The sequence below is a fragment of the Protopterus annectens genome, chromosome 1.part2 (genome assembly GCF_019279795.1).
Source record: "Protopterus annectens isolate FY-2018-M chromosome 1.part2, PAN1.0, whole genome shotgun sequence".
NCBI lineage: Eukaryota > Metazoa > Chordata > Ceratodontiformes > Protopteridae > Protopterus > Protopterus annectens.
The window spans coordinates 177,895,972-177,911,542 of NC_056727.1; the positions used below are offsets into that span (position 1 = coordinate 177,895,972).

At 42.5% G+C, this 15,571-nt stretch overlaps 1 protein-coding gene across 1 annotated transcript in view; it reads left to right on the forward strand.

The window, feature by feature from the left end:
* Positions 1–15,571, forward strand: part of FLVCR1 (FLVCR heme transporter 1) — a 927,801-nt gene that overhangs the window by 273,976 nt on the left and 638,254 nt on the right. The gene's annotated exons all lie outside the window — the stretch shown is intronic.

Sequence of the window (15,571 nt, forward strand, 5' to 3'; positions counted from 1 at the left end):
CATTTGTAATAAATAGATTTCTGTTTTTAATATATACTCGGTGGATTTATTTTGCTGACATCCTTTGAGCTTGGAGAGAATATTTTCGTGTGGATTTTTGACAATTTTAACGTGTGGTTCCATACGAGTTCTATTGCTTTCTTGGATAAAGGGAGGCTTCTTTGTTCACCAGTGGCAATGGGGAGCTTGGAGCAGCCTATCTATCCCTGGAGGAGTGTTCCCAGCACAAGAATCTGGTAGTCTATTGGCGTTTTGGGCCAATTTTTAGCTCTTTCAAGTTCCCCTGTATAAAACCCACTTTGGCGTGGTTTTTGCACTTGTTACTACTCAGCCAAGCTCCTTGTGGTCCTGCAGAGTGGTGCTAGCAGCAGAGAGACTAAAAGAGCAACTGCTAACCTGATAAAAGTGTTTATTTTTCTGCTACTACCTGGGCGACTGTCCGATCTAGCTAAACTGCAAGTATTTCTGCTTCTTAAACTGTTTTAAACTGTTTAAAGTTGTTTTTGCACCTGCACTTTTAAAGTTTGTCCTGTTTGTTGCTTTTACCTGTTGAGGCTACACACTCAAGTGTGCAAGCCTGTGTTAGATATTTATTGCATTTTCCTGCTGTTTGTTGCAAAAAAAAATATATATCCTTGTTTCCCATCTTTCCTGACCTAGAGTAGTCCAAATCCAGGCTTTGCTGTATTCTGGACTTTTGGAAAGTTCCTGTGTTGCCCATTTCCTTTTTTGGATAAAGGGAGGCTTCTTTGTTCACCAGTGGGAGTGGGGAGCTTGGAGCAGCCTATCTATCCCTGGAGGAGTGTTCCCAGCACAAGAATCTGGTAGTCTATTGGCCGTTTTGGGCCAATTTTTAGCCCTTTCAAGTCCCCCTGTATAAAACCCACTTTGGCGCAGTTTTTGCGCTTGTTACTACTCAGCCAAGCTCCTTGTGGTCCTGCAGAATGGTGCTAGCAGCAGAGAGGCTAGAAGAGCGACTGCTAACCTGATAAAAGTGTTTATTTTGCTGCTACTACCTGGGCGACTGTCCGATCTAGCTAAACTGCAAGTATTTCTGCTTCTTAAACTATTTTAAACTGTTTAAAGTTGTTTTTGCACCTGCAATTTTAAAGTTTGTCCTGTTTGTTGCTTTTACCTGTTGAGGCTACACACTCAAGCGCACTAGCCTGTGTTACATATGTATTGCATTTTCCTGCTGTTTGTTGCAAAAAAAAAAAATTATCCTTGTTTCCCGTCTTTCCTGACCTAGAGTAGTCCAAATACAGGCTTTGCTGTATTCTGGACTTTTGGAAAGTTCCTGTGTTGCCCATTTCCTTTCTTGGATAAAGGGAGGCTTCTTTGTTCACCAGTGGCAGTGGGGAACTTGGAGCAGCCTATCTATCCCTGGAGGAGTGTTCCCAGCACAAGAATCTGGTAGTTTATTGGCCGTTTTGGGCCAATTTCTAGCTCTTTCAAGTCCCCCTGTTTAAAGCCCGCTTTAGCACGGCTTTGAGCGATTTTGCGCATAGCGCAGCATCAGGCAGCACCGCTTAATTGGGTTTAAACCATTCTTGGCTCCACAAAGTCTGCTGTTCACTTTTTCCCTTAGAACTGATCTAGTTCTCATAATAAACACCCGATTCCCACTCTAAAGCCTGGCACTTGCTCACTAAAGCAATTATATAAGTCAGCACTAAAAAATTAAAAGCACTACACCCTCACAAACTCCCCTTGAGTACCTTGTTCCCCATTGGCCCTTTTTTTCAATTATAAAGGAATTCCCAATACTATTCTAGCATTTCCAAAGGTCAGTTGTCAATCTCCTCTCTGGTCCAGCTGGTGAATCTGGGAATCTTGAGGCAATGTTACAACTGCCTCATGTACACAGACAACCCTCTCCTCCTCCCAACAAATTCCAACACATGTGAGAGATGCAACCATATAGCCAAACTGGAGGCTAAGCTCTCTCAGCTCAGTACTTGCGTAACCAGTCAGGAGGAGAAGGAAACCACACTCACTACAATTCCAGTCTCACATAGACCTACCACGACAGCAAACCAAACACATAAACACACAAAAACATACTCGGAGGCTCTAAATAAAAATCTGCCTAAGCAGCAGAGACATCCAAAGTAGACACCCAAGCAACCGCTACCCCAAAACAAAACACGGGCAACACATATCTCACAAAGCCAGTGTGCCAAACAGTCACAGCCCTTAAGGCTAAACAACACACCTGATACACTTATAATAGGTGACTCTATCGTCAGGCACACTGACGTCCCGCTCACCAGGCTGAACAAGGAGAAGGTCACGGTGAGCTGCCTGTCGGGTGCTAGGATCCGCCACATAACACAAGCACTCAGGTCACTCCAAGGCAAGTACAAATATGACTCAGTCATTGTCCATGCTGGTGTGAATGACCTGAGATGTACCTCTCTGGACTACATGAAAAGAGACATAGAGGAGCACTCTGAGCATGTAGCCCAGGCCGGTATGACCCTGACCTTGAGTAGCATCTTACCTCACCAAGAATGATGCCACAATATGAAGACAAGATGATCAATTTCAACAATTGGCTTAAGTATTGGTGTCATTCAAAGGGGATCAAATGCCTGTCTGCCTGGGATGACATGCTCGACAAGCCACGATGCTTCGCTAGGGACGGCTTGCACCTGTCACCCCTGGGCTTTCGGATATTGGCAAAGGCTCTTGCCACCCCCATAGTGCCTTTTTTAGGCAAGGCTCAAAAGACAAATCCACCTCCATAGGTATCACAAGGGATAAGAAACTAAGAGTAATGCTACTCAACGCTAGAAGTCTAAACCTCAAGATGCACGCACTCGAAACTCTTCTTAGCATGGAGAGCATCGATATCTGTGCTGTAACAGAAACCTAGTTCAAGGCTCCCGAGAGCACCCCAGCACTACCAGGTTATACCTCATACCATGTTTTTCGGCCCCAAAACTTGGACCGAACCACAAAAGGAGGGGGAGTATCAATATTCGTCAAAGATATTCACACCTCCAGGTTGGTGGCACAGCACGAAGCATCATAGACTATCCATGTGCAACTAACAATGAGTAAAACTGCCTTCCTGTTTATAGCCTGCTACAGACCACCCTCCCAAACCCAGGAACCCCACTCGGCCTTCCTGAGAGCACTGGAAAATATGAAGGTCTCTCCAAACACCATTATATTGGGCGACTTCAACTGCCCTAACATAGACTGGGAGCATTACTCTAGCTCCAACACCCTAGCCCAAAGGTTCCTAGAATTTATAAACTCAAATGCTATGGAACAATTTGTTGCCACTCCCACAAGAGGGGAAAACATACTGGACCTGATCATCACCAACATGGGGACTCTATGCTCCAGACCAGAAGTGTATCCCTCACTGGTAAGATCAGACCATAAACTAATCTCACTAGATATTCACATCCCGACCCCAGCCCCTGCCCAGAAAACCACAGTGAAAAACTTCTCTAAAGCAAATTTCACACTCCTCAAAACCGAGGTGGAATCCTTCAATGCCCCCAGGCCTGTGGAAAATACGGCCCAGACCGCAGAATCCTTTATAAACGCATTCTTTGAACACCTTCAGGAATGCATGGATTATGCAATCCCAAATAAAACCAAGACCCAATCCTCCAAAGTTAGGCGTCCTGTCTGGTGGACCCCAGCCATAAACAAACTATACAATAGAAGGAGAAAGCTACTACATGATAGAGCAAAATCCCAAAAAGGGAAGGCATCTCTGATCAGTATTAGCAAAAAACTACAGGCTCTCATAAAATCGTCTAAGGCCAGCTTCGAGAGAAAAATTGCACATGACACTAACGATAATCACAAGGCTTTCTTTAGTTATGTTAGGAACCTGTGTGGGAATTCCCAGATATGCTCAGAATTAGTCCAAAATGACAAAAAATACACCGAACCCACATACAATGCCAACATCCTAGCTGACAGGTTCAGCGCAAACTCCCCCCCCTTCCCCACCAAAAGGGCAAATATCTATCCCAGCAGAGTGCTGCCCCCCTGACATCTCAGATGCTCAGGTTAGAGCCACCCTCTCCAAAGCAAAAAATACAGCATCAATGGGACCAGACGGTGTCCCGGGCTGCGTCCTACATGAACTCCAAGAAGAACTAAACCCAAACATAAAACTACTGTTCAATCTCAGCCTTACTACAGGATATGTACCCAAAGAGTGGCGTACAGCAACAGTGGTCCCTCTCCACAAAGGTGGTGCCTCAATGGATCCAGGAAACTATCGCCCCATAAGCTTGACTAGCTTGGTCTGCAAAGCTATGGAAAGGATCATCATGGACCTCATAAATAAAGATATTGGGGACCTACAGACACTGGATCCTACCTAGTTCGGCTTTGTTAAGGGCAGATCCTGCCTCTTAAGGTCGATTTCTTTGAAACAGTCACCAAGGCCATTGACGAGGGGAAGGTGGTCCACACAGCCTACCTAGACCTTGCAAAAGCCTTCAATACAGTACCCAACTCGGGCATTATAGATAAGCTCACCAGCTTAAATATAAACCCCTATGTCACTAGATGGGTTGCAGACTGGCTCAAGGACAGAACCCACATGGTTAGAATTGCTGGAGCCATATCAGACTCCAAACCAGTTACAAGTGGCATCCCACAAGGCTCAGTCCTGGGACCTCTCTTGTTCGGTATATATTTCTCGGAGGTACGGGCTAACACGGAAGGACTGTGGCTGACCAAGTTCGCAGATGACTGCAAACTGGGCGCCATAATCGACTCTCCAGCCAACACAAGCATCCTACAAAAGGGCCTCATAGAAACAGACAACTGGTGCCAGAGCCATGGTCTCGAGCTAAACGCCAAAAAGTGTATAGTCATCCCCTTTGGCAAAAACAAAGTGCCAACAAATTACCACATAGGTGGTAATCCATTAAGTATGGAAGAAGTAATTAGGGACCTGGGGACCCAAGTTGATAGCAATCTCTCATTTGACAACCACGTGGCCAAAGTGGTTAGAAAAACATTTTATATAGCCCACCTAATCATGAAGGGATTCACATCTAGATCAGGGGAGGTCATCGTGCCTCTTTACTCATCCCTCATCAGGCTCATAATTGAGTACAATGCCCCTTTTGGGATGTACCTTACCAGACACCTGCAACAACTGGAAAGACCACAAAAGTACCTCACCAAGAGGATCAAAGGGCTCAAACAGATGCCATATGCTGCCCGGTTAAAGAATCTCCAGCTCTACTCAGTGGCATACCGCCTGCTCAGAGGCGATCTGTGCCTGATGTATAAAGCCATGTCCAACCCGGAATTAATGGACATGCTGCACCTCAGAAAATCCAAATCCCATCGAGCTACATGCTCAAGAGACTTGAACCTCAGCACTGAAATAAATAGGACATGCTGGAGGGACAGATTCATAACTCAGAGGCTCCCTTCACTCTGGAATAAAATCCCAGTCCAGGTTAGGCAGAGTCCCTCATTGACTCTCTTCAACAGGAATCTTGATGAGTGGATGGGAGATAGTAGGTTTACCCTGGGTATCACTTATGTGTCACTGTTAGACAGAGACACAGTATACTAACCTCAAAAAAAGGGCATAGCAAAATTCATTTAAAATGGGTGGCGAAAGCCAAACACACTCTGGCTAGGCTTATAAATGCCCTAGGGCAGATAGCCTAGTATGAACCTATGAACCTAAGGGGAGTAAATGTGTGGAGTTGGCATATTTGGGATCCTAAAAGTAGGTTAGATCTTTGCTTTTTTAGTTGACTACTTATACCTGGAGAGGAGCTGTCTGCAGGTGCATGCAATTTATTTTGAGATTTCTGAGAATCCTTTGCTGGGGGAAGTGCAAAAGTTTAAATGTACAATGGCAAGCAGTTTTGTGAAAAACAAAGATCAAAATTATGGTAAATGAATAAGAGATGGTAGCCTCCCTATCATCCATAATATTTTAATGCATTTGATAGAACAGTGTATAATTTAGTTTTATTTAAGCCAGTACACTGTTTCTTATGGATAAAAATTAATGTTTTTTTGAAAGCATACAATATGCTTTTCACGTTTGGGAGGGGAGTAGACTTAAGAAAATAACAGAAAGCAATCAGTGTAAGTGGGAACACAGACTGTAACATGCTTTAGCATAGGTAAACTGAATTTTAGGGTTTGTAATACCTGAGGGTGCAACTGCTGATTTGGGGTAATTTGTTCCTGTCTGGAGGGCTATACTTTATTTTTTGAGGGTGTACATAGTTTTGTCTGTTTAAGTTAATAAGGTATGGGAGTGTTCTGAAATTTTTTTAGGGTTTTCATTAAAACAAAAATGTCTTAAAAGGTGACATTGGTTCAAATGGAGATGAGAAGACCCAACTGTATAAAAGATCAGCCTGCCAAACATTAGTGTGTGTGCATGCAAGACAAAAGCTAGAAATATGCTTACAAAAAAAAAAAAAAAGCTGTCATGCGTAATAGATGGGAACAGTATCTTTTTATCATAATGGCTATACTCTCCATATTTGCTTGGAATGTAAATGGAATTACAGGTATAGACAAAAAAGAAAAGAATATTGAATTATATTAAGGAATGCAAAGTTGAAATAGCAGTGGTACAGCAGGCACATTTGGGAAATAGAAAGAGATGATAAAATGAGGGGGAAGTTCAAGAAATAATGAGAGAGTGGGATTTTGGATGTAGCTCCTTAAGGGGAATAACAATAACCATACAAATAAAATAAACTATTTTAAGAACTAAGCTAATACTAGAGTGGAGAAAGGAGATGTTTCCAATAGGGAATACTGCAAGTAGGAATACAGAAAATAGGAAAGAGTCTGGAAATAACTGGAGAAATCTAACAGAGGAACCAGGGTACTTGGAGCAAATAATTGGTGTGGAAAAGGTAAGAGTGGGATGATGCCAAGAATATGTTTGGACTGCAGGCTAGTGACTGCCTTCCATAATTGAGATTGATAGTATAGGCAAAGAGAAAAAGACAGAGGAATTGTAACTGGATAATGGAGACACCAGGGGTATAGTCACCAATAGATATGGACCAGAATTTATGTCCAGTCATGTCTGTGTTATGAACCTAAAGTTAGCACTGTGCAACAAGTTAATCATAATTCCAGGCTTGTTGCAGACAAAGCTAAAGTTCATATACAGTGCTCTGCCTGGGACCAAAGAAGACAAGGTCCCTCCATCTTCCCAATGATGTTTAGTAGGAACGGTTGATATGACACACACAACTCCTGAGCAAAGTTTGTCATTTCACTTCATCCCAGGGCAGCAGTGGTTCACTGCAATATCTACACATGTTCTTAACACACAGTCTTCCATAGTGGCTCATTTTTGATATTCGCCTCAATGTTTATATAATACATAAAAGCATGAAAGTGACTGAAAAGTCAAAAATTGGGGGGGGGGGGTTGCAGGGTAGGCAGAACTGGCAAAGAATCTAAAGTGAATCCATATCATAAGAGTAAGAGCCAGGTGAATTGTGCTAAGTCATAGTGAAATCTATTACTGAATACAGAAAGCCAGGCACCAATAATAAAATATTGAATTTCTACCATACTCCAAGATAAAAAGAAGTCACTACATACATAGAATTTATGAATCAGTGTCCCATTTGTTCAATCTGAACTTCAGTACAACTCACAGAAGAGACTCTCTGTGATATCAGAATGTACACACATTAATCTCTTGCACATTTGCTGATATACTGTAGTTCATACTATATTGTCAACTAAACATGCACAGACATTCTCTGCATCTGTTCTACAGCACAGTAGTGTCTGATCATGGCATTTGTTTCATCCTCTATATACAGCCGCATCCTGTTTCTGATGTTTTTAGTACACAACCTAAGTACTGTTTGTGCCAATGTAAGTTATACTGGAGTAACAGTTTTAGTTCTAAGTAATTATTAGATGGACTGTGCTATATTGCTTGTATCATTGGAGTATCACAGAGAACTCCATGGTGGACAGTAGTGTTTGTAGTTGACAGAGTAGGTGATTTATGCATTGGTGATTGCAGGCACCTCAGACGCCTTTTGAGCCAGTGTCATTGATTTGGCAGACAGCACACTTGACTTTGATGCAGGATTATAGGTGCTATTCCCAAATTGAGTATGTAGATTTATTTTTCATTATTGACACTGCAGTTTGACATGGAGGGGAGGGGGATACACTCTTGAGTTTCCCATCCTTTAGATGAGATTTTAAAGTGGCATCCTCTCTGCCTGAGACTGATAGCTGAGATGGATGAAAATCCCACAAAGCTCTTAAAACAAAGGGTTTTTGTTGTTGTCGTCGTTATACAAAATCAGTATCCATCCTTCTCACAAAACATGAAATTCTCTCTTTTATGAACTTTGCAAACCCTCATAAATACCTTCTGCTTTTCTCATTAATTTACTAAGTAAATACAAATCTCTTCATCCGTGCTTAACATCAGAAATATATATAACAATGCAAAAAATCCAGTAGAGTTGCAGCAGGATTGATCAACCCAAATCTTCTGTGCAGTTGTGTAATAGTTCCATTGTCATAAGATTCATCTGAGAGCTCCTTATTATTGAGATAATTAAATTCAGTAATTCTATCTAGTCCTGTAATGGAAAGATATATATCTCTATTTAACTCAGTTTCTCTAAAATACAGAACTAACTAAATAAGCTTTCTTCAATAACTTAAGACATCCAAAATGTACTTGACCCTAGCTTTATATAATACCTTTTTCCATTGTACTATATAACCACTTTTTTCCAGACTTGACTTCTAATACTTCAAATTCTGATTGTTGAAAATGAATCCCTTCAGTTTCAAAACTGTCATCTGTTACCCCTTAACTAAATTTCTACAATACTTCAACTGTACTCTCCATCTGCAATTACTTCCCTTGCATGCCATGCGGTTTGGGCAGATGGAAGATGTCCTTAAGCTTTGGAAGCTGTCAGCCTGCTGTATCCATAGGAGGATATAACCCATGTAGCCAAGGCTAATGCTGCTGTGATCATTAAGCAACTGTACTATCTGTGTGCATTCGCAGATATTGGTAACTGATGCAGTATTGCATCCTAGTCTGCACTTTCTAAATTGTCAGCAAAGTCTGCACTGTCACAAAAGGTGCAGATTTTAAGCAATAGTCATAGGAATAATATTAGGCAAGCAATCACAAGGACCATAAAATTTCTAGCCATAATGCTCCTTTAAGTAAACACTCTTAAAAGTTCATACCTCCTTCTGGAATTCATGTCTATGTACGTTCATTTTATGTTTTAGGGATCTGTTGCACTTCTGGTTGCCATCAGTGGCAGCTCTTATGAGTCACTGTGTGGATAATCTTAGTGTATGGCTGTAGCACTGAGTTTGTGAGAGGAGGGGTATCCACAGGAGCTGTGAAATTAACACTTGTTCATTGCATTGCTTTGATGTTTGTCAAAGTTGTCAACACTGTTCTGGTAAGTACAGCATATGTGGTTACAGATCACTGGACTGGACCTAGTTTATTTGCAGCTAAGTGTCTTCAGCGATGTATCTATAAACATCTGCTTCGCTTACACAGTATATCCTGTAGTTCGCAACTTTGTGAATTGTGGAGAGTGCTGCTCACTTCATTTGCATACCTGCTCCATACTGGTCTTCTTCCACGTATACAGTAATGTATGCTGATACTCCATGTTGTTGGCGTATTTGCAAATTGCGTAGGACTTTGGTATGCATTTTTGCTATGTACCAGCCATATGCAATTACAGAAGACATTTATCATTACCAGACAGGGAGGTTCATATATAGCTAAAACAGGGTAAAAGCAAATCCACTAAATGGCTGGTAATAATAGATAATGTTTAGACCTAGGCAAGTCTTATGTAAGCAGTTGACAGTCAAGTCCATGTAGCAATGTTTGAATCTCACTTGTTGGGACAAAAATACTAGATCAGGGGAATTATAGTAAGTGTAACAACTATAGTAAACTATTAAATTATCTTTATTCAAGTTGGCAGTTTTTTTCTGGCAAGTGTCCCAAAAAATTAATAAAGCAGATGCCTTAGTAAAAAAAAAAATAAATAAAATCAACAGTAATTAAAATATTGAGTATTAGTTTGCAAGTAATTTGAGCATCAAACATTGATAAACCAGCTAAGACTGAAATAATTATTTAAAATAAAATTGTAGAGCCAGAATATTATTCCACAGCATATTAATTTATCAGAAGTCTGTATAAAAGAATAAGCAGAATACTGTGACTGATAGTCCAGAAAGTCCGCAAGTATTTCAAATAAAAGCTGAAACTAGATCGTAAGTTAACAGATTCATTTAAACCTTCAATAAATGTCAGTCTATAACTCTAGCTGCATAACCTTACTAATTCCTGAATCTGCAGAAAATAACGTTCAGTAGTTAAGTTATTAAGCATAAAATGATTGAATACTACAGTGGAAAATGCATGACACTACAGTTGATAACACCGACTAGAATTGGCACATGCAACATCCTTAATAATGGGTCTGCTACAAATCCTTGAATGCTACAAATTCAAGTCATGCTTGCTTGCTGCCACTTGCTAATTGTCAAATGCCCCGACTCCCACCAGCCCGACAGCCTGATCCTATTAAATTATCTATCCCTTCCATCACCTGACCCTTCTTAGTCCTACCAGAACCCTAAACTCTAGCCCTAAAAGCTCCCACCCAGGCCGTGACCCATCCCTAACCCAGTTCTCCAATCACTCCCAAACATAAATCCTCAACTTCCTCCCTAAAAGTCCCCATTTGTTGCATGACACTAAATAGCACTTATGGTTCTGAGCTCTAAAAATCCCTTCCTGCTCCTTACATCTAAAGCCCCTCTCTCAATTACTGTCTAAAACTTGAGACCGCACTTCCATCGCCATGTCCACTGTACTAAACTTGGCTGAACTCGAATCTAGCATTTAGTTGAGATGTGGCAGCTCCACTCTTTCTCTCACTGCTGCTACACCTGGCTTGAACACCATATTAGAGTTAGAGCATGAGTAGACACCTATGTGAGCTACAAATCACGAGTTCATGACTGCAAGTTAGTGACTTTCAGGCAAGGAGGCTCTGACAGCAGTAGTAGAGCCCTTAAAAACACCCCAGAATAATGCAAACTGATCCCATCCCATCTGGATACCTTCATAACCACAGTTCTCATGGTAGCTCACTTAAACACAAGTGTATACCAGTAAAAGTTAGCTCTCAAGTAGGGAAACAGAGTATCTGTAAAAAGGAATGAGGAATACAGATTTACAGATGACTTTTGAAATCCCTAACCGTCATAGAATAGGAGTAGGCAACCCTGGTAGTAATATCAAAAAGTGTCTATTGAGCGTATTGTGGTTGGGATTATACTGGGAACCAGCAGGAGTATGTGTCTCAATGAATAAAATCATAGATATACTTTTCTTTTTGCTTTTCTGACAAGATTTATTGTAGTATTGAGCAGACCTAGTGATGACTTAATGACAAATATAGTCAGTTGTGTTTAGAATGTATGTGCATGTCCAGGAGTGCTATGTATCCCCAACACCACCACAGTTTGTCTGCCTGACACTTTAATGTCTCAAAAGAGCAGAAGTCCTGATTTTTGACACTCCTCTCAAAAAAGGTTGCTTGTCTTTGCACATACAAAATGAGCAAAGATCATACAGTTAAGGAATCTGTCTGGAGCCCAGGTAAGCAGAGATGACCACAGTAGCAACCAGATATAAAAAGATTCATATAAAACTGAGCTCCAAACAGTAGTTTTGTAGGACCCACAGCTGCTGGCACTGCTATTTAAGTTCTGGCTGTCTTAGTGATTCACAATAAATCTGTTTTTGTTTAGTTAAGCTCAAGTCAAAACCATTTACAACACTTGCAAAATATGTCTCATTTATTTTAGCTGGAATGAAGTTGCAATGTTGCTGTACAGGTTTATTAAGTCTGTGAGAAGTTCAACATTGACAACATCTGCTACTACTACTACTACAGTATTGACCCACAATGTTTTAAAAAAAAGAAAAATGAATGGTAGCATTAAAACAGCTATTAGAAATGTATTCAAGTAGAAATGGAATCCAGCAAAGCCTGATAAGCCAGTATTAAATACAGACAAAACCAATGGCATGACTAGTACTGTGAGCCAGTATTATACAGACAAAACCAATGGTGTGAATAGTAGTCTGAGCCAGTATTTAGTTCAGGCAAAAACAATGGTGTGAATAGTACTCTGAACCAATATTAAATACAAGAAAAACAATTACATGACTAGTACTCTGCATAAGACTGTTAAGTTGCCTCAGTGTTAAAATAGTTTGGTAATCCCTGGGCTGAATAGATCATCACCAGTGGTGCCAGAAAGCAGAGCCAAAATTAAAGACTGAGAGAAAGTAATCAAACTTACTAATGAAACAAATATCAACATTAGTGGTCAATTAATAGAATAATGTGGCTTTAAATTGATAAAAGCCATCAGATAAAATTGTCTGGCATTTAGTGCAGAAGATTAAGACTTGGTGCTATTAACAGGCTACTTCCTGTACCCAGTGTGTAAGGTTTGATTCTTTCCACCTTCATTTGCCTACTGTGTGATTCTGAGCAGGTCATTTAACCAGGCAGTGCTTCCAGGCCTCCCCTGAAAAGGGACACTTGTGTCCAGTAGGCTTGCCTGATTAACTGATGCCTTAAATAAACAAATCAAACATCCTAACCTCAAATTAAAGCTGACCTGAATAAAACTAAACTAGAGAGATTCTTATGATAAAATAAGGGCACAGATTGCTAGGCAACCCCATTTTATCTCCTTGTTATGTAGGTCCCCATCTGGACTAGTTAAGTATCTAGTGTCTTGAATCTTCAGGACCTCAGACTTGAAATGAACAAGGTGATAGTCTGTTAGAGCTCTCATATTCCCCTCCAGAAAAAGCTTCTCTTGAAAGTCCAAACATCTGCTTCTGGGTGTTGACTAGCAGGTGGATATGTCCTTGCTGCTGGGCAGCTATGTGCTGCTGCTGGATATTATAGATAGCTTAAGGCACATTAGTTTTTGAGATCTGCAGAGGAAATTAATCTGCTTCAGCCTAGATGGTTATTACTTTCAGTACCAAGAGCTGGCTTTCAAGTGTTCATCAGTTCTCAATGTTTTTACCAGGATGCCTGCAACAGTAGCTGAAGTATTGCAGGAGAAGGAGCTCCATGGAAATGTCTTTTTCTTAAACAGGTGATCTGATGTTATCCATGTCACTATTCCTCACTCTTGGGTCCTGATCTGAAATTGGAGCCAAGCCGACAACTTTATAGACAGCTTCTAGACTCAAGCTCCTTCCACTCCCATGCTGCCCTCTAACTCCTCAGATCTCATTTGCCACGCTAAACCCCAGATGCTGATTCTTGGCTTTAGTTCCTGTGTGGGATTAGTAGTCTTATTCCTAAACTTTTTGTCAGGATTTTTCTTGTACTTTCTTATTAGTGTGTAGTATAGCTCCTGGTAGTGTTAGTTTAGCCTCCCCTCCCGTTTGTTGTTAGTTCGTTGCCTGTGTATGTTGGCACCCTTTTTTTAGTGGCAGTTATTTTCTTGCTGTTGCTGTTGGGTGATTAGTATATAGTTTCCTACTTGGTTAGTGCTTGTGTGTGTGATCGGTGAGTTTCTTTCCCGGTTCTGACTTGTGCTTGCTTTACTGGCTATGTTTTTGAATGTCCTTTTGGCTGCAAGTTGTCCCGTCATGTCCAATAAGCCAGTTGGCTTTAAAAAGTTCTTCTCTTGTGGTTGGAAGATGCTTGTCTATGATTCGTATGAGGAAGATGCTTGTCTACGATTCGTATGAGGAGTGTCTTTATTGTTTGGGCGCTGACCACCTGGAGGTTGGATGTGACATTTGTGCTGCATTCAACCCCAGGGCTTTGTTCAAGCACCGAAACAAACTCCTTTTAAAAGGGTTGGTACAAGGGGGTCCCTTGGCTCAGTCCCCTGCCAAGTCTGGACCCTATGAGTACAAAAGGAAGACCCCCTTGCTCCCCGGGTCTTCCTCTTCAAAAAAGGCAAGGCTGTCAGATCCTAGTGCATTGGATGCAACTCCAGTCTTGACCCTGTTGGATCCGATGCCCTCTGGTCCTAGGCCCTGTGAGTCTTCCCATGGATCTGGAGTCTCCTTCGAGGCCTTCAGATCTGAGGTTATGGGAGTCCTCCCTCAGATCCAAGGTCTCCAGATTGAGGCCTTCGGATCTGGTCAGATCCAGATCAGCTACTGATCTGGCTTCCTCGGATCCCAGTCATGTGGGATGCATGCATTCGGATCCTTACTTGTAGTCCGATCCAAGGCGGTCTGATGCGGGATCTGTGTCAGATCCCACTGTTATTATAGAAGATTCTCCCTCCGGCTCTGGCTTGGTGCAGTCCCCTCCTGCCTCCAAGCATTAGGAGTCATTCCATGGAGGGGAGGCCCACGGGATCTCGACTTCCATCCCTGGCCAGGTCCTCTGCCTCCTCTAGATCTTCCAGGAGTTTGCTCCTTTCCAATATGGACAGGATGATGTGGTCCTTTCTCAAGGCTCAGATTGAGTTGGGGCTTCTCGTGTCCCCTGCCTATCTGGTCAGGGGTCCATCACTTTCCCCTTCATTGACCTCTCCTCATCCGATCAAGTTGGTTTCAGACTTTCAGGCCCTGGATCGTATGGGGGGGTGGGGGTCCCTAGGGACCTTTCGATTCCTACTGCGTCTGAGTCCCTGAGTACTTCTCCTCAGCCTCCCCATGGGCAGGAGTCCTGGGACCGAGCATTTGCCCCGAAGTCCTTGGGCGGGGGTTCCAGACCTGATTTTTTGGACCAGTCCCTTCCTCTTGGTGCTATGGCCTTTGAAGGCTCGGAGCTGGTATTATCTGGAGGCCAGGAGGTGCTGGCCTGCCCTGGTCCTTCTCCCCAGGTGGGTTTTCCTGCTGGGAGTGAGGGTGGGGCATCATCCAGTACTTTGCTTTCCAGGTCATAGAGAGGACCTTTTCTTCCCAGAGAGTTTCCTCCCCATCCTTTCAGGCACCATCCCAGCACCTCTGAGTAGACCCCATTCATCCTGTCCCAGGTCAGCCCTCTTGAACCAGCCTTCAGGTGGGAGTAGTCCCAGTTGGGGTTCCCCTCTCTTCCGGTTTCTCCCCAAGCCACCCTTGGAGGAGGTTCCTCAGAAGAGATCACATAAGAGGAGACACTTGGACTCCCCTGCTGAGTCGCTCACCGAGGATACGGACCTCGATGAAGGGGACGGGTTCCCCAGGTCTCCGGCTGAGGATGTCTCCTTTGAGGACATCTTGGAAATCCTTAAGCTTAAGGGCGGTTGGTCTTCCCTCCAACCGTTCTTTGAGGAGTCAGTCTTTCTGAAAGCTTTCGGGACGGGGCCATCTACCTTCTAGGTCCCCCCCCTGCAGACAAACTTGTAGACCTGATCGCCAGCAGGGCATGGAAGGAGCCAGATACTGTGGATCCTGTTCCCAAATGCGCGGAGAAATTCCTCAGTCCCCCTTCTGACAAGCAATTCTGCTCAAAAGGCATGCCATTAGATGCAATCATGGTAGCTGCTGCCTCCAAGAAAGAGC